The sequence below is a fragment of the Saccopteryx leptura genome, chromosome 1 (assembly GCF_036850995.1).
Source record: "Saccopteryx leptura isolate mSacLep1 chromosome 1, mSacLep1_pri_phased_curated, whole genome shotgun sequence".
Lineage (NCBI taxonomy): Eukaryota > Metazoa > Chordata > Mammalia > Chiroptera > Emballonuridae > Saccopteryx > Saccopteryx leptura.
This window is the reverse complement of record NC_089503.1, coordinates 328,751,889-328,772,874: the sequence shown is the minus strand read 5'-3', so window position 1 is coordinate 328,772,874 and position 20,986 is coordinate 328,751,889.

The following is a 20,986-nucleotide window of genomic DNA, read 5'->3' as shown; positions in this document are numbered from 1 at the left end:
GGCAAATTTAAAGAACTCAAAAGCATATAAAAAGTAAAGCAGAAGCGTTTCTTTCTCATCTTTGTCCCCCCCCCCCACCTTCCCTTTCTGCTCCCTGAAAATTCCAAATCCCTTTGGGCTTCCTGTTTCATACCTAAGAAAAGAGAAGAAAAGCACTGTAATATATCTGAGTAATAAGTTTGATTGTTTTGCAGCCTTCCCTCTACACAATCCAAAGTGCAGCCGCCCCCACACCATGCCAGCCCTATCTAAAATAGGAACAGATTGTTGGGGTCCAACCACAAGTATATACCGGGGTCCCGAACAGGAAAAGGTATGGAATTGAAATAAATGATAGACAGGGACTTAAAGAGATTATATATATATATATATATATATATATATATATATATATATATATATATATACACATACAGATGAGTTCAGGAGGACGCCACAGCAAACAGTCTCTACTGTTCCTTAGCTGTAATGTTGCACTCCCAAGAAACACATTCACTTTTATTCATAGAACAAAATGTGGTCCATCAGCAATTCAATTAAGTTTCCAAGGCAACTCAAAGATAACACCCACCATACCATCCCAATCTAATTTACACTAATAAGAAACTAGCTTCCAGCCTCCTCCAGAAAACAGGGGTGAGACAAATGAGAATCAGGTGTAGCTCTTTGTTAACTAGGCAAATGAGGTGGGGTTTGGGCCCAGCACCTCTGTGCAGATTGCAAAAATACCCTGTTTATTTATTCGGTCCCCAACAACAGATGGAGTGAACAACAATTCCCCTGAGGCTGTGGAGAAACTGAGTTCAGTGTTAGCTGGGAGGTGTGAAGAGAAAGAGGGAAATCAGAAGAGGCAGAGGTTTTGAATTTCCTAGTAACTGTGAGAGGGGAAGCCTAATAAGACAGCTCAAGAGCGGAGCCTGAAGAGCTGGAAGCACAGGATGAAATGAGCAGAGAAGCCATTCCTAAATTCCACTGGACTGTGTGGGTTAGAGTGTCTGACTCAAGACTGGAGTGCTACTTCATGCATCTCTCTGAATCCTGTCAGCATTTGGTGAGCTAAGGGTGGGGCACGTATTATTTTTTTATTTTTAAAATTTTTATATTTTAATTACACTTTCATTCAATATTTTTGTATTAGTTACAGGTGTACAGAAATAGTGGTTAGACACTCCTATACTTTACAGAATGGTCCTCCCAATATTTCAAGTACCCACCTGGCACCAGGCATTGGTATTGAATGTAGTCAATAATATAGTTAAGAGTAGGATATTTGATATTGAAAAGTTTTACCCCTAGTAGCTACTTGTAAGGATACAAGACTATCAAAGGTACACAAAGGTAAGAGTTTCCTGATAATCAGAATGTATTTTTGGAAAGAATATCTTCTTTTACTTACTTATAGGCCTCTAAAGAGAGTTTGACTTCTTAGTAACTATACACCACCAATATGAACACATAATACAGTATATTCCCTGAACAGTCATTCAAATGTTCAACAATTGATCATTCAACTCCATTGGGGAGGAAGTCTTCACCTATCCAGGGAAACCAGCTTAGGGAGTCCAGCTCTCAGGCTTTTAAATGGACAGCAATCCACTTTGAGACTCTCCTTTGGTTCAGCTTGACCTGTTCTGAATTCCTGACACTTCTTTTCTGTACTAGTAAAAATCTCTTTCCATAAGAAGGCATTACTAGACATGACATCAATGCCTTGATGTTTTTACTTTTCTCCACTTTCACCTCACTCCACATTGTCAAGGCAACCACAAAAAATAAAATAAAAAATGCTCCTTTATGTGTGTTCTTGTCTTTGACCCTAATCATAAGACTCTTCACAGAAAGCACTATCGGCACTATTCATTGGGACTACTATGATTTTTAACTTCAAAACCTATATATCTGAGACATAGCTGCAGTTTGCTCTAGAGTTGTCAAATCAAAGAGTCTTAACCTATGTTATTTAGTTAAAAAAATAACTATTTGTCATGACTAAAAGCAATCTGTTATTCAGGAGTGGATCTTGAAGTAAAGGACATTAGTGAAAATGTTGGTAAAATCTGAATGTAGTCTAGAATTCAGTTAAAGTGCCATTAGTCTTTTGATAAATGCAACATGTTTTATACAAGGTGTTAACCTTAGGAGAAACTGGGTGAGGGGTGTATAGGAACTCTTTGCATCATCTTCTATTTAATTTTTCTGTAAATTAAAAATTATTTTCAATTAAAAATTTATGGTAGCCTGACCAGGCGGTGGTGCAGTGGATAGAGCATTGGACTGGGATGCTAAGGACCCAGGTTTGAGACCCCGAAGTCGCCAGCTTGAGTGCAGGCTCATCTGGTTTGAGCAAAAGCTCACCAGCTTGGACCCAAGGTCGCTGGCTCGAGCAAGGGGTTACTCGGTCTGCTGAAGGCCCGCAGTCAAGGCACGTATGAGAAAGCAATCAATGAACAACTAAGGTGTCACAATGCGCAACGAAAAACTAATGATTGATGCTTCTCATCTCTCTGTTCCTGTCTGTCTGTCCCTGTCTATCCCTCTCTCTGACTCTCTCTCTGTCTCTGTAAAAAAAAAAAAAAAAAAAAAAAAAAGTTTATTGTAAAAAATTCTCCTTACTCACCCAATCCAAGAAGCAGGCAGTTGAAACCTTCATAACAGCTGGAGAAAACTGCTAAAATAACCCCCTGCCTTATGTACACCAAAAGTCTTTGGAAGAAAGACCATGGCCAGGAACAATGGCAGCTCTTTCAAACAAGTTCTTGTGAGGAAGACCAAAACATAGTCTGCTCTTAAATTTCATATTGACAGTTTATTAATAACTCTGTTTGATTGAATTAATCAACTTTCTTCTAGTACTAGCGACTGTGACAAGGTTTTTTTATATATTCAGATATCATTAATGTGACAAATGAACACAGTAATGCAGAGGGACAGAACCTGTTCACCAGATTCTGTTCACGAATGGGCTCTCTCATGGCCATTCCATGGCCACTAGCAGGACTCTCAGGCAGGGCCAGTATCACAGAAAGACCAAGTCTATTCATAAAGCAGCAAATGTAAGCTGGTTAGGTTCTCTCATTAAACCACAAACATGCTTCATTTGAGATCAGAAACAATATCAAACTAAATACATTTTATAAGGGAAAAAACCCACACTGAGGGGGACTTCTAGATAAAAAACAGCATAATCCATTCAAACTTGAAAAATGTCTCTGTTTTAGGCATTAAAAAATATGACAGGGAAGTAATATAAAATGGTAATACCAAAGAACTTAACACTTAAAGGACATGATGGACTAGAAATGAACAGAAAAGCAACACGGTCAGTGAGGACTAAGTCTACAGAATAGCTGGGCTTTTGGCCAAAAGCTGAGAGTGGAGACAAAGGAAAACTCAGAGTTTCACATAACACCAGTGCCAGGCTCACTTTTTGAAGTCAGGCTCTATGTTTTGGCTGTTCCAAGTCTTAAAATGATACTTAAAAATGTGATAAATAATTTAAAATATATATTCTTATAGAATGTTGCCTGAGATAATAGTCCAAATTCAGTGAGGCAGAAACAGCCTCTGGACCAGGACCGACTGCCAGCTTCATTTCTCTTCTCTACCAGCTAGAGGCTGTATTCAGCATCTTCAGCATCACTGTGGGAAACCAGCCTTTGCCCTGGCTGATACTTTAATTGGATTCTGAAACATGGAAAGTGTGAAATAATAAATGGATGTTGTTTTAAGCCACTAAGTTTGTGGTGATTTGTTATACAACAAAAAAAATACTAATAGAAATCTCAATGCTAGGAAAGGCAGCTTTAAAATAATTTTGTTAGTATTTTTTTATGAGATGGATTTTATTTGGAATGAATTCCTGTACCAATTATTAATTTTGTTGGTTGCCTTTAATGTGTGTGTGTGTGTGTGTATAGCAAGTTTCCAATGAGAAAAACAAAGTTATCACTTTAAAGAAGAATAAGAAATAGTTTTAAAAAGATGAAAAATTTTAAGATGTTTTGGAAATATAAAATAGAGTAATTAGAATGAGAAATGCAATAGAGCCGATAAACTGTATAGTGTACACAGTCAAATTGAAAATTAATAAGTAGAAAGACAGTACTAAGAACTCAATAGAATGCTGAGAATAATTATAGAGATTTATAAAAACATAAAAGAAACAAACATTAAAACTTAATTGTGAAACTGAGACTCATAAGAGTCCAGTGGTTACCAGGGGGAGGGGAAGGGAGGAGAGAGGGGGGTGCGGGAGAGGAGGGGAATAAAGAAAACCAAATTAAAGGTGACAGAGGAAAATTTGACTTTGGGTGATGGGTATACAACATAATCAAATGTCAAAATAATCTGGAGATGTTTTCTCTGAACCTATGTATTCTAATTGATCAATGTCACCCCATTAAAATTAATTGTCTAAATAAGATTTTTTTAAAAATAAAAAAACACTTAATTTTGAGTTATAATAAAAGATTATAGTCAAAATCATTAAACAATATTAATAGTATTGTAAGAAGTATTGAACTGATAATTAAATCATAACAAAATTTTGTAGTCGAGAGAAATATAAAATAATGAATAAATATAGATCCCATTCTATAATATCAACATTAATCTTAAATCTAACACATTTCTTGCAATCTAGAAGACTATATATATATAACCAGAAAAAAATTTCAAACACAAAACAATTAGAAATGATGAATAAAATATAAAGTATGAGTTCATTACTGGTCTAAAGACAATGAGGGAGCAAAAAATGAGTATGAAGATTTAGGGAGATAATATTGGAATAGAACTACTATGCGTAATCTGCTTAGCTACCTCTAGCCACTCCTCTTGGTAGGGCCCAGAGGACATCTCCTTCACCTTCCGCTCATTGGTGAGTGGAAGGCCAACACCCTTGGAAAGGGTACCTGTTCTCTATAGGTTAGAGATGATGGTTGCAGATAAAATTGGGCTACCTACCTTCATTTTAAGATGAATAGAGACTAGGTGGCACTATGTAATCATCAGAGACTTGCTGTGTGCAATTACTCTAATAAGCCAAGGGGGTGGAGCAGTAATCAAAGTGTTTTAACCTAAAATAATCTCTGGTGGTAGCTAATTGAGTATGAAGATGCTGAGGAGTGAAGAAATGGACAGCCATTAAAATATTCCTTGGCACACAAAAGTGAAAAAGTTATTGATCTAGTGGCAGAAACTGGTATGAGTCATTATGGAGATAATTCTACCAGTTCTAACACCACAGTCCCTTGATTAGGGGCTAGAAGAGACCCTTCACGTAGCCACAAATGTTTACTGAAACTTCCTCCAAGCCTTCCCCAGAAGAACATGTGGTCATGCATCAGGTTGACTATGCACTGATGAAAATGAAACACTCAGACATTCAGAAGTGAACAGATACTACACAGAACTGCTGCTCACCCCCAAAGAGCTGAAATGCCACCACAGTGAGATTGTCAAAGAAGCTTGTGAAGATAAAGTGATAAATGGAGTCTTGGCCCACATCTATCTCACAGTTGATCGATTGGGACTTATCTTTTGGTTATATTCCTCCAAAACTGGGATGTGTCTGCACATCGATTCTGTAACCCATGGTACCAGGGCCATTATGATAAGAAGCCTCCTTTACTTTCTACTTCATTATTGAAATTAACACGGGAAGGGCACAAAGAAAACCAGATAGAAGGTGATGGAAGACAATCTGACTTTGGGTGATGGGTATACAACATAATTGAATGACAAGATAACCTGGACATGTTTTCTTTGAACATATGTACCCTGATTTATTGATGTCACCCCATTAAAATTAATAAAAATTAAAAAAAGAAAGTAACAGTATATTTCTCGGTGTTGGAGAGATTAGTGCCACCATTAGAAAACTTGAAAGATATAGGGGTGGGGATTCCTATCATACCCTCTTTCACTTCCTTATTGAGCTGGTGCAAAAGCCTGATGTATATTCTGAGATACCTATGTATTTTCATAAAATTAATCGGGTTGTGACACCCACTGCAGCTGCTGTTCCCAATGTGGAACCCTCACTGGAGCAGATGATCACAGCCCTTGGCATCTTTCTGCAGTCATTGACCCAGCAAACATTTTCTTTTCTATACCAGGTAATAGAGAAGATTAGAAGTGTTTAACCTTCACTCTCTTACTTCCAGGCTATGTCAGCTCTGACTCTCATTCTTATATACCAGAGAGACCTTGATTGCCGTGGTGTTCCACAGAATGTCATGCTGGTTCATTACACTGATGGCAATGTGCTAATGAGACCAGGTGATCAGGAAGTAATAAAAGAAAATGCTTTTTGAAAGGTACATGCATGCCAGATGGAGGTGAAATAAACCCCTTGAAAGTTCGGAGAACTGCCACGTAGATGAAGTTTCTAGAGCAGTGGTGGCCTGTGGCACATCAGGATAGTCTCTCTGAAATGAGACAGATTGCCTAAACTGGGCATTCTCATAATGAAGAAACAGACACAGTACTACAGTGCTTGGCAGACTTTTTTGTTATTGTTAATTTTGAAGAGAATATAAACTATATTTGGATGTGCGGTCCCAACTCATCAACAAGGTAACATAACGCTGCCAGTTTTAAGTGGGTTCCAAGTAAGAAAGACCTCAACATTGGGCACAAGGTGTAGTGTGAGTGGCCCGGCTATTTATGCTTCATGGCCAAGCAGAGTCAATTTGAAGAGACTTTAGCAGACAGACGGCTCAATAGAAGAATTACAACACAAATTTTAGGATTTGGGACTAAGAACAAACTATCACTTTCCAACTACCAGTCTTCACTTGAAAAGAAGGTCTTGGCTTGGAACTACGTCTGGCTGAGGCTCAAGACACCATGTAACTACGTAGTCAGAGCTTCCACCAGAAACGAGGCTTTATTTGATGTGCCAAATTATAAAGATGGACAGGTGCAACAACATTCCACCCTTCAATTAAAATGGTACACTCATGATCAGACTCAAGATGGTCTAGACAGAATAAGTAAATCTAACACACTGGAAATCAGACTGCATGGGACCTACCACACCCACTGCCTTGATGCCCCTCCCTCACCAACACCTATGACCTCAACAGCAAGGCTTTACAAGTAGTTGGTAGAGGGGAAAAGCACAGGCTTTATTTAGAGATAAATCTACAAGATATTATGTCATCAGCCAAGATAGATCACTGCATATTTACAGCCCACTTCTGTCCCTGAAAGACAGCAGTGTAGGGAAATCCTCCCTCTGAGCAAAAACTTAGGCAATAGTACTTGCTTCACATTTTGTGAAAGGAGAAAATGGTCCAAGTCGAAGTTAATTCGTTAATGGCTAATGGCTTGCCTAGCTAGTCAGTCACATTTAGAAATGTGAAGATTGACAAGGTCTGAGGGAAAGTCCCAGGATGATTTGGTGGTCATGAAAATTCATCGCTTAGCTCTCTTGCTTTAGGGAACATAAATGACTGCTGGTCGTCTGGATCCACCACCATATTTCTGGCCAGGACACACTTCCAATGAGCTACACTAAGCCAATAACTTTGCAAGTGAATTTATGGATGCAGACCCATTCCTGCAGACACAAGAATTTTTCAGTGGAGTAGTTTGGCTCAAGGTCTTCTCATTAGCCTGGGCAAAACTTCCTGCATGGCACTGCAGTCTGAAACACTACGCACATTGGCCCTTCTCTCTCACCCTCTCTCAGAGATGTCAGATGGTGCTGAAGGCTTCTTTCACTGTCTCTAGTTCCCTTGTATTTTTTTCTTCACAGGCATTTATTTCCCCAATAAATCTTACATGTTGTGGGAAGCTATATTTTAATACACAAAAATATCAGATCATAATCCCTAAAATCTGTAAATGTATCTTATTTAGAAAATGGGTCATTTCAGCTGTACTTTGTTAAGGATGTGGGAATGAGATTATCCTGGATTGTCCAGTTTTGCCCTAAATGCTATCATTAATGCCCTTATGAGAGAGAGGCCAAGCAAGATTTGACATAAGCACAAGGAGAGAGCAGTTTGAAAACTAGCAGTAGGAGCGACATTTGAAGATAGTAATGTGAAGATATGCCAGCAGAGGCCCTGGCCAGCTGGCTCAGTGATAGAGTGTCAACCTAGCATGGGGATGTCCCGGTTTGATTCCTGGTCAGGGAACACAGGGGAGGTGATCATATGCTTCTCCTCCCTTCCCACTTCTCTCCTTGTCCCCCTTCCCACAGTCATGGCTGGATTGGTTCAAGGTCATTGCCCTGTACACTGAGAATGGCTCTGTCAAACCTCCACCTAAGGAGCTAAAAATAGCTCAGTTGCAAGCATTGGTCCCAGACAGGGGGTGCCAGGTGCTTCCGAGTCAGGGCACATGCAAGAATCTGTCTCACTATCTTCTCTCCTCTCACTTAAAAGAAAATAATAATTACTTAATTATTTATTTTTTAAAAAGCATATGCCAGCAGCCCTCAGAAGCTGGAAGAGGCAAATAATAGATTCGACCCTAAAGCCTCTGGGAAGTTGAGGTTTTGCCGATAGCTTACCTATGCCTAGTGAAACTGATTCTAGAATTTCTGGCCTCTAGAACTTCAAAAAAAAATAATTGTGTTGCTGTTTGAAACTACTAAATTTATGTTAATTCATTAGAGCAGCTGTAGGAAATGAATACACATGTCTAATTCTGTCTTGGTGCCTGCTTCTTAAGGACCTGAACTAACCTGAATGGTGCCACTTACAGCTCAAGAAAAGAGGCACTAAGGGAGGTCTGGGGGGTAAGTTCACTGCAGCAAGCTAAGATGATCCTGTTATGAATGGTGTTCCACCTCCCTTCCTCACCACTTTCTAAGGATCAAGAGATCAAGTACAGTGGTTGGTGAAGTGCTTGTTACACTAAAACCTCATACTCCAGGAACAAGAGTGCACAGAAGTTACTTCTGACCCACCAGTTAAATGTAAGCCTAACTGGAAAGAAATTTTTTCTAAGATTATTGGAAAGTAAAACAGTACAATCTTATACCATTTTTTTAAGAGTGAGAATTATTCATTAAAATACTCAACCATCTGGAAAAATAATAATTAAAGAAGGTCTGAGGGCTATTTTTAAAAATTACTTTAAGTTCAAAGAAAGGCAGTAAATGAGATTCTTTCTTTTTAATTTATCCAGCAATAATAGAGTTCCAAGCACATTCACTCCTATCAAACACCTAAGCTCCCTGAAGGACTAGTATACAGACATTTATCAAGAAATAATTCAGATTTTCAGCTTTCTTCATTTAAGGTTTCAGGGCAAGATCCTGACATCGATTTTGTGTATAACTCTGAGTGACTACAGTGGGAGTTCTGCACACAATTTGGTCGTATAAAACGATCCCTCTTCTAGCAGTCTATGCCTCTCCAGTAGAGATAATTTATAGTTTCCATTCTCAAGTTCTTATTTTCTAAATTATTTGCTCAGATCTACAGAGTGTTATTCCTAACTCCTCTAATATCTTAAGCTTAAAGTTCAAAACTTAGGTAAACCAGTTTATTTCATCTTAATTTAACACACAATCATCATGGCCTCAAATGTCTAGAAGGTCCAAACACTGTTACTGGCACTAACTTTCCAAAAGAAAAATTATAGATGATAATAATCCTAATTTTATTTATAACAGTACTATTAATGAGTAGATTTTAGTTTTTTTACTAATAGTAATTAATATGATTTTTTTCTTTTCACAGAAATTGATCATTTAGGAGAAGTTCTGCTCCAAGTAACAAAATATGTGAATTAATGTGGCTTGTTTATTAAGAGCATTTTAGTATTTCACTTATCAAGATTCTTTGAAGTAGAAGTTTAATTTCAAAGTTGGCTACTTCAGCTGTTCAAATACATCAGGGCTCAGGATTGGTACTTCCCTCATGGTGACAGTATGGCTGCAGCACCTACAATTCTCTTGCCCTCACACCACATCTCCCAAGGCATGAAAGAAGACGGTGAGCTTCACATAATAATCTATTCCCTGGAGCTAGTAGACATGAGTAAAATTTCACCTTACCTGCTCATTTCAGTCATATAGAGTGGTACCTTGAAATACAAATTTAATTAGTTATGTAATCAAGCTCGTAAGTCAGTCAACTCATATCTCAAACTGCCGATACTGGACCCGTGCACCAACGTGCCAACTAGCAGCAGCTTCCTGAATCACGACTTGTATCTCGGAATTTTGCTCAAATCTTGAACAAAAATACAAACCAAGTTGCAGCTCATATCTTAAAAAAATTTGTATGTTGGTCTGTTCATATCTCAAGGTACCACTGGACCGGAACAAAATCAGAGTTTTGTTTTTAATGATGTAGGAAGAACAAATAAAGGACAGCCAGTCTATAGTGTCTATAGCTGGAATTTCTTGATGGAACAGAACAAAGCCACATTATCAGTTAATTTCTGTAAATCCTCTTAAGGTACTCACATATGTATAGAAAGTTCCCAAGAAACATTCAGAGCATATATGTATAGTGGGGTGGTGCTCAGGCACTCAACAATCTGCAATCACGGACCCATTTTTAAATAAGGCACCATAGTCAGAGATGTTGAGACAACTTATGGAATACCTCAAGAATACCTAATTATCTTCACTGTATCATTAACCATAGCTTTAGTATATATATATATATATATATATTTTTTTTTATTTAACTGTGTTTTCATTCAAATGAGTTCCAATGGTACAGACTTTGAAAAATATTCAATACACTTATAATAAGTGAATTGTATGGTATGTAAATTATAACTTAATATAAAGCTGTACGTCCTACCCTCTAAAAAGGCAATGCAGATGGCATTCTGTTTTGGGGATATGTACCCTGAGAACCAGTCATAATGGTGTGAGAAAGACCAGGACTGATGAGGTTCCAACCAAAGCCCCAGCTAGGCCCTTAGCTGACAGCCAACATCAACTGCCAGACACCAGAGTAAGTCTTCAGATAATTCCTGCCCCAACTGCGGCTGCAGACATCACGGAGCAAAAACAAGTCATCCCTGTCGTGCCCCATCTTAGTTTCTGATCCATAGAAACCATGAGAGTTAATAAGTAATGTTTGTTGCTTTTAGCCACAAAGTTTTGAAGTAATTTTTACATCAATATAAAACTAACACTAATTAAACCACAACACAAATGAATGTAAAGTCATGACTATGACAAGTTGTCAAATGAAAAGTTATCTGGAACAGGAAGAGTATATGATTGGGGATGAATGTATTTGCACAAATTTTAAAAATTTATGGAGTCAGGGAAGGCTTAGAGCTGTGATATGCTGAATCAGTGGGCACCAACCAGAGTCAGTAAGTAAAATGCCTTTGTCAGAGAGTGTGTGAAGGTTGCCATGCACATGGACTTACCAGATAAATCTGCCAGGTTGGCAGTCCCACTCTGACACAATTAGCTATGGAACTTGGACAAGTAACTTCTCTGAACCTGTTTCCTTTTATGAAAAATGGGTGTTTTGGAGAATAAAATGAGATTATGCATGTTAAAAACTTAGAATTAGTGCCATACTTAATAAACACTGCTTATTTATTTTACTATCATGAAATACTTCGGGTGCTAACAATAGCATGGCCTCAAATTATCTCTACCTATAAAATTGTTATTTAACCCATAGATTTTAGAAACATGAAAATAATAAACTTTTTGAAGTCCTTTTTGTGAACATATTATTTGTGAAGTTCAAGAATCTTCACACTAATTCTTAATTGATTGCTCAAAGTCACATGTAGAAAATAATCATGAAATCAAGATTGCAATTGTTGCTAAACAGCTAAAAATAAATGAGATTTTCAGCCTGCCCAGGCAGAGGTGCAGTGGATAGAGCATCAGAATGGGATACAGAGGACCCAGGTTTGAAACACCAAGGTTGCCAGCTTGAGCGTAGGCTCACCAGCTTGAGTGTGGGTCACTGGCTTGAGCATGGGATCATAGACATGACCCCATGGTTGGTGGCTTGAGCCCCAAGGTTGCTGTCTTGAAGCCCAAGGTCACTGGATTGAGTCTAAGGTCACTGGCTTAAGCAAGGGGTCACTTGCTCTGCTGTAGTCCCCTGGTAAAGGCACATATGAGAAAACAATCAATGAACAACCAAGGTGCCACAAAGGAGACTTGATGCTTCTCATCTCTCTCCCTTCCTGTCTGTCCCTCTCTCTGTCTCAAAAAAAAAGAGAAAGAATAAGAAAATTAGATATCCATTTATTTATTTTATGTAATTCATGGAGTTAGATGGTTGTAACTATAATTTCAGACAATGCCTTCATTGCCAGCAAGGCAGTATTGCCAAGTCACTGTTTGCATTACTTTTTTATCAGATGATACCTTTCTCTATGTGCTGGTTATGCTATTTTAGAGAACATGTAAAGTCAAAACAAAAATTATTTAAAATATAGGAATAGAAGAAGAAAGTTGATTCTTTTTCTTCCATTAAAGTTATTGCAGGTTTGTGGTCTGAGAAGCTCATCAGTAAGCAAGCCCGTTAATAGTAAGCTTTGAGCAACCATGGACTTGCTGCTGATAGCGAGAGAGGACACTGTGAATTGAATTCATCTGATATGGACATCTTCTGTCACACTTTATTGAATGTCTTGAGACATGAACAGAAAAGGAGGTTGACCCCTGGTAAGAAACAAGCATACATTTGGAGTTTTGCATTCTCACTGTGTCATTTTGCTACTTCAAGGATATCCACAAGGACTTGCTATCTGAAGACATTTATAAAATAAAGGGCATCTTTGTAAGATTTAGTGTACAGTCTTGCCTGTATTTCTGTCCCTAGCACCTTACATGATTTCTAGATCATAAGAAGCACTCATTAAATGTTGCTGACTGAATTTAAGTACCAGGCAGAACGTAGACCCAAACCTTTACATGCTTTGAGCACGAAGAAGTGAGATTTCTCCTCTAAGCCCAATAAAGCTACACTATAGCTGCTGCTGGACTTATCTCACTCTCTCCAGGCCTTTTTTCTGGCTAGAACTATACAGTGTAGCATAGAAAAGTAAGCACAAAATCACTGGAGCATGATGGGTGAATTCAAATGCCAGTTCTTACACTTTTCTAGCTGTTTTACCTCGGACCATGCCACTTAACCTCTCTGTACCTTAGTGCTTCGTACACAAAATGGCAAATAACAGTGCCTACCTGTTAAATTTATTGTGAGGAATAAATCCATGAGCATATGTAAAGTAAACAGATTGAAACTGGCACAAAAACAGCCAGTAAATGTTAGTTTTAAGATAGGCATCCAATATGGTATCATCTGGTATACACCCTAATTCCTCCCCTTTGTTAAACTGGTTGGGAAGATACACAGATGCTGCAGCGGAGAACACTCTTTGCACTCACACATTCTGGGAAGAACAGCTGGGGAGGATTTTCTTTCCACCAGAGCTCTCAAGAGAGTGATGAATGGAGAATTACACTGAGACCCTAAGAAAGCTCAGCTATGAACGAAAACAGTCTTATTTTAGTTCATGGGCAGTTATTTTCCTGCCAGTATAGTTTTAATTAATGCCAAATATGTCTTGAAAATTCAACAAGTCCTTGATTTTTCTCAGCCAATTATGAAGTTTTACCAAGTTTCCTCCAAATCATCTCTAGCCTCATTCAAGAAGAACACCTGGTTTTGTGTATTCTTGTATATATTATAAAGGCTTGTAATGCTGCCACCTACAGACAATTATTTCAAAAAGAAAACCAAGGCAGTGAAAGACCACTAAAATAGAACTTGGAGATGCATTCTAAATGTCATTTTTTTTAATTCTATCATGTGAACTGGTCATTTACCTGCTTTATATAAAATAAATAGGGTCCAGTCAGATAGTTACTACACCTATTGTGGTGCTCATTTTATAAGGTATATAAGTGTTGAATCACTATGTTGTACATGTGAAACAAAGAAAATATTGTATGTCAACTATAATTAAAAATAAAATTTTATAATAAATCGAATCAAATAGAAAAGTAAATGTAATTTAAAGTAAAAATAAATAGCATCCTTTATAATTAACATTTTCAAACCAGTTTTCTTACCAGCAATATACCACTTTTGTTTTTATGACTAGAATAACCCCTCGCTCAGAGCAGAATGGGAACATATAGGAGTTAGAACATTATGGATGGTAGCCTCCCAGTCTACCACCCATGCTCGAGTGTTGAAGTCCCACCTACTGTACCCTGATCAACCATATACTTTTTCAGAAGAACCAGGACCAGATGTTGGGCACATGGGGTATTTCCTAGAGCCTCCTTTACCGGCTTTCTGCATCTCTCTACAAATCTCTCTCTGTGTGCACTCACCTTCAAGTAAACTCTTTTTAGTTTTCTGGGACTGGTAGAGGATAGAACCTAAGTAGCCAGGAGGATAGGATGTAAGTAGCTAGTTAAGTTCTTTGGCTACAATTAGAAATTTCATGAGGATCAGAATAAAATTGTTATTTCTATCCCCAAAAAATATTTTGCTAAAACTATCCATTATGCAAAAGGAAAAAAAAATGTGACAATAAATATATCAAAGATATCATCAAAATTTTCCACATTTTTCATTACTATGTGACCAGTGCCTCTTTTTCCAGCTGTCAAATTTTCTTGCTGACATGTTGCTTCTTGAAAAGTATTACTGTCTTTGATTGTTGTTAAGCAAACTTCATTTTTTATTTTTGGGGTTTTTTTCCAAGTGAGAGGAGGGGAGATAGAGAGACATAGAGAGACAGACTCCTGCCTAAGCCCTGACTGGGATCCACCTGGCAACCCCCCCACCCCCAATCTGGGTCTGACGCTCTGCCCATCTGGGGCCATGCTCACAATCAAGTTATTTTTTAGTGCCTTGGGGGAAGGCTCCATAGAGCCATCCTCAATGCCCAGGAACAATGTGCTCGAACCAATCAAGCCATGACTGCAGGAATGAAAGAGAAAAAGAAAGAAAAGGGGTAGGGGAGGGGTAGATAAGAAGATGGTCTCTTCCCCTGTGTGCCCTGACAGGGAATCAAACCAGGGACATCCACACACCAGACCAACACTCTACCACTGAGTCAACTAGCCAGAGCCCTTTTTTTCTCCTATTAACCACTCCTTTATTCTGGTCTACTTTGCATTAATCTATAAACTCCAGGAGTAAAAATCATTCTACAACCATCTGCCATTGTCCAGTCTATAATAAGAATGCAATAAAACAGAGTCATGAAGATATGAGAGATATTTTTAGATTATTAGAAATAAAAATGTCACATTTAGGAAAATAAATGAAGAATTTTAACTTCCAAACAATATTCTAGCTATAGTCCAACAAATACTGAAAGAATAAAAGCTGGCATGTCTTCTATTAGACACTTGGCCAAGTGGCAACCCAATTTCTCAATTATCTCTGAAAAGTGGCATAATTACTACAACCCCACTATTTAGTGGTTGAAATATCGTATAGAATATAATGCATTCAGACAACACATATAAACTTTGCTCTCACTGTTCACAATAAGATAGGATTTGATTACATGTCTAAATGCAACCACAATAAAATTATAGATTTCGGTTAAGAACAGGCATCATAATAAGATAATGCTGTATCACATTTGTTCTGGAATCCTATATTAAGGATAAAAAATATGTATAATAAAAAGTTCAGAAGATTGCTTTTCTCCTTATCATAATTTTGCTCTACTTTAGTCAATCCTGGGACAATTCAACTCTTTTGAAGATTATACAAATTAGGTTTTAGTTCCTCTGCAAACTCCATGCTGAATTGAGTATTTGAAGCTATTTTATGATATCTCTTATAAGTAATGCTTTTGAATGTCTTTTGTTAGTATACTGCTCACAAAAAGAGGGGATATTTCAAAATTAATGTGAAGCAATAAAAAAGCATTTTATTTTTTTGTTAAGCAAGAACATCAGAAAAGTAAATGACAAGTCAAAGAAACTTGTTTGATTATGCAAATGAGATGCAAAACTAACTTTTATTTTATAGGTGAAAATGCACTATACAAAAGGCTGAAAGTACTGGAGTATCTGCAGGTTCCATGATCCCCTAATTTTTGTGAGCACTGTATTATACGTCTAATACGTAGACAAAATATATGAGGAAAGGATTCATAAGCTATGTGAAATTACATATTGGGGGGGGGAGAAATATGGAAGCACAGCAAAACATTCCTGAGATTAGAAACCCAGATACACACATTCTCTCTCTCTTTCCTTTCTTCCCACAAATGCAAATAAAAATAATCAGAAATAAAGAAGCATGACAAAGTAAAACATCTCTAAACTTGAGGAATGCATATAAAAGTCAACATGTAATACCTGCATATTCATTCCTCATATTCCTAACTTAGAAGTTTCTATTTCATGGAGATTAAAAATTTATTGATGTGAAATCTCAAAACAAGGAAAACTTTTTCACTTCACACTCTTTACAGGTTAGTAGAGAATAATTATCCCAGAATTTATTAATGGTGAGAATAGCCTGGCCAAGTACTTGTCCACATTCTAGCAAGCAAGATAATCTTGGTGAAAGGATTTTTCTGATTTCTTTAACAGTTCTTCTAAAGTTAAGTTTGTTTGTTTGTTTGTGTGTGTGTGAGAGAGAAAGACAGGAAGAGGAGAGATCAGAAGCAATCAGCTCATAGTTGTGGGACCTTAGTTGTTCATTGATTGCTTTCTCATATGTGTTATGACCAGGGGCTCCAGCCAAGCCAGTGACCCCTTGCTCAAGCCAGAGACCTTTGGGTCATGTCTATGATTCCCACACTCAAGCTGGCAACCCTGAGCTCAAATTGGTGAGCCCGTGCTCAAGCCAGATGAACCTGCACTCAAGCCAGTGACCTTGGGGATTTGAACCTGGATCCTCAGCGTCCCAGGTTGATGCTCTATCTACTGCTCCACTGCCTGGTCAGGCTAAAGCTAAGTCTTAAGAGCAAGAAAATAATTCAAAACCTGTGCCTTGAAAACTACTAAACTTTCTGCACCTAAAAGTACTTTGAAGCATACACCGATTCATTCATTCATTTAACAGTCAGGAATTCTGGCCATATACAATGTATTGGGTTTATAGGATTCTGGGTAATATTAAATGATCTCCGCATTCACCAAATCCTAATGACACATGTGATTCAAAACAATATATAGGTGCTAAAATTTAAAATAAATCAGACTTCAACAGTTCTTTGCATTTTCATCCAAAATAGTACAAGAAATCATATCCAAACTAAAAATCCCAAATTTTTCCTGAAATAACCTAATATGCAGTATCATTTTGTCATGAAATTGCAAAGTCCTATTCCATCTTGCTCCCAGGACCTTCTTTGATAAATATAACTTCCTTGATATACCAGGATGACACAAGCAAGGCAGGACAGAAGTCATAGGAAATTTCATTGAGCTATGCTGCCCACCAGCATTATGGGTGCAGATGCTAGCATCAGAAAAAAACTCAACAGAATAAATTTTTCTCTAAAGTGTTTTTCCACAAAAGAAATCATCTCCAGTTCTTTCCCAATTCAGCTCCTAACTCAATTACCAGCATTTCATTATAAATAAAGCTATTATGAAGAAAAGTAAGAGAAAATAATTTTTTTTTCTGAAGTTGGAAACGGGGAGGCAGTCAGACAGACTCCCGCATGCGCCCGACCGGGATCCACCTGGCATGCCCACCAGGGGACGATGCTCTGCCCATCTGGGGCATCGCTCTGTTGCAACCAGAGCCATTCTAGCACCTGAGGCAGAGGCCACAGAGCCATCCTCAGCACCTGGGCCAACTTTGCTCCAATGGAGCCGCAGCTGCGGGAGGGGAAGAGAGAGACAGAGAGGAAGGAGAGGGGGAGGGGTGGAGAAGCAGATGGGCGCTTCTCCTGTGTGTCCTGGTCAGGAATCGAACCCAGGACTCCTGCATGCCAGGCCGACGCTCTACCACTGAGGCAACCAGCCAGGGCCGAGAAAATAATTTTTGATACTTAGTTTTAAGAGTTTCATCTGATGTGCTTATCTGGTGGTGTACCATACTGCCAATCAGTACTATAAAGTTTCCAAATTCATGCAGATGCTCCACGTATTTTGACACCTGAGTTACATCATCTTTCATAGCGACAAAGTGAAGATAAAAGTGCACTTCCACTTTATCACAATGAAGGTTGAAATAAGCCTGAAGCTAAAATGAAATGCAGAACTACAACCTCCAAGGAGGCATTATTAATTCATTTTTATTAATAAAAAAATTAAGTTTTTATAGAAAGCTTCTATCCCCAAGAACAAAGGAGAGCTAATAAAGTCATGTCAATATACACACTTTTAAATTCTGACTTGCTTCTCTCAGGACCCACAGCTTTTCATCCAAATTGAGTTCTAGACTATTAAAGATATAACTATAGATTACTAAAAATGCACAACTAAGGTCATATAAATTTTCTTGAGCAAAAATGTACACATACTCATCAATGTGTTATGTTCTCATTGAAATAGTTTCACAATTAATTATACCCGCAATTTTTTATCTGCTTTATACAGGTAAACTAAAGTAAATATACTTACTCTTTTCTCATATAAACTCTGCTTTACTCAAGTCCTTCTCTGACTATACTAGAGGCAAAATAAGAGGAATCATTTATCTTCCAATCTAGGGGACTCTTCACAACCAGATTAATTTTTATAATATATTCTCACCATGTTACTTTTCTCCTAAACCACAACAAGGCTTCCTGATGATAGATGAAACCATCCCACATTCACTGCCTCCTGTCAGCGTGGCCCATCCTGTTTCTCCTCTCTTAGGCACTGCGCATAGCCACTCAAATCCTCTGCTCTGGTTAGGCATGTGATTCAAAACAATATATAATCTTTGTTTCAAGCACAATGTATACCCCATATTTCCCCATGTGTAAGATGCACCTTTTTCAAAAAATTTAGGCTATAAGACCTGGGTGTATCCTATACAATGGTTTTAGTTTTTTTACTTGCATTTCCCACTTCTTCGTGCTTGTTTTTGTGCTCATTGTTGGTGTAGGCATTTTTTTTTTCCATTTTTCTGAAGCTGGAAACAGGGAGAGACAGTCAGACAGACTCCCGCATGCGCCCGACCGGGATCCACCGGCACGCCCACCAGGGGCGATGCTCTGCCCATTCTGGGCGTCGCCATGTTGCGACCAGAGCCACTCTAGTGCCTGAGGCAGAGGCCACAGAGCCATGCCCAGCGCCTGGGCCATCTTTGCTCCAATGGAGCCTTGGCTGCGGGAGGGGAAGAGAGAGACAGAGAGGAAAGCGTGGCGGAGGGGTGGAGAAGCAAATGAGCGCTTCTCCTGTGTGCCCTGGCCGGGAATCGAACCCAGGTCCTCTGCACGCTAGGCCGATGCTCTACCGCTGAGCCAACCAGCCAGGGCCTTGTGCTCATTGTCGAGGACAGTGATTTGTCATCAGACACAGATGAGGACAAGCTAATGGATGGGAGTTTTGACAGTGATGAGGAGTTGTATGAATTTTATGATGAATAAGACTTGAGTTCAATAACTTCATGTAAGACATTTTTTTTTTCAAATTTCGAGCCCCAAAATTAAGGTGCGTCTTATACATGGCAGGGTCTTATACATGGGAAATATGGTAGTTTTACTATGGCATAGCAATGTTCCTCAATTTTCTTCACTGGGAATGAGCTCTCATCCTTTTCTCTACCAGTCTGAACTTTACCCATTATTTTGAGGTCAGGGAAAGTCTCATGTTCTCTATGAAGTTGTTCCTAACCAGCCCATCCCACACCTCTTTAAACTTCCTCGGGACTTGTATTGTATCTATTGTCTTGGCTAATTCATAGTTATATTCCTTGTGTTTTTCACTAACTCCTTTAATATTTATATCTTTCTCTCCACACATTTAAATTTAATAAGGATAGAGACACTTTTTTAATATTGCTTTTGCCTTTAATTATCCTCTTCCAGTATCCTGCACATAGCAGGTGTTCAACGAATTCTGAATTTATTCAGATACACGCTGAAAGCAAAACAAGTGATTCATGCTACATAAAAATCAATTCTTTCCAGAGAAACCTGCTCAACATTGCTCTAAATTGCCAAGAGGGATTTTATCCCCTGGCTGTCATTAAAAATAGATACGTACTATATTGTACTGGATGATATAAAGGAAATTAATAACTCAAAAAAAATAAATAAATAACCAGCGGTGTATCAGCCCCAGTTCTCTTGTTTCATTATTCAGTGCGTTCCAGACTATAAACAACCAAAAGAGATCATTTAGTACCTGGATGGGTACTTTAGTCTCCAGTGGATAGGAAAATGAAGTAAACCATTGATAGGGAGGCCTGTTTGTGATTCTAAAGTTAAGCCTGATAAATCTGTGAAAGTTCTAGAATGTACAATATAGCACTATCACATGTATAGATAGTTTTCACAATAGGTAGCTTCCACTGAACATGAGTCAGAATCTACTATCACCGCATCTCTTTGTTTTATCCTTTTAAGTCCATCTCTGCTGTTATCAACTCTGCCCTTAGATCAGTCTGCTAGACCATTTCAATTTAATGTGATTAGTGATATGGTTGATTTAAGCACACCAGTTTGCACCTTGGTTTTAATTTGTCCCATTTTTTTTATTCTTGGTTTCTCCTTCCCTGATTTTCTTTGGGAGAAGGAGGTTAATCAAATAATTTTTAAGCCCTGGTTGTTTGGTTCAGTGGTAGAGTATCGGCCAGGCATGTGGATGTCCCAGGTTCAATTCCCAGTCAGGGCACACAGGAGAAGCATCCATCTGCTTCTCCACCCCTCCCTCTCTTGCTTATCTCTCTCTCTCTCTCTCTCGCTCTCTTTCTCTCTCTCCTCTTCCCCTCCTGCATCCAAGGCTCGATTAGAGCACGTTGGCCCCAGGCACTGAGGATGGCTCGATGGCCTCTACCTCACGTGCTAAAAAACGGCTCCAGTTGCAATGGAGCAAGGGCCCCAGATAGGCAGAGCATCACCCTCTAGTGGGCTTGCCGAGTGGATC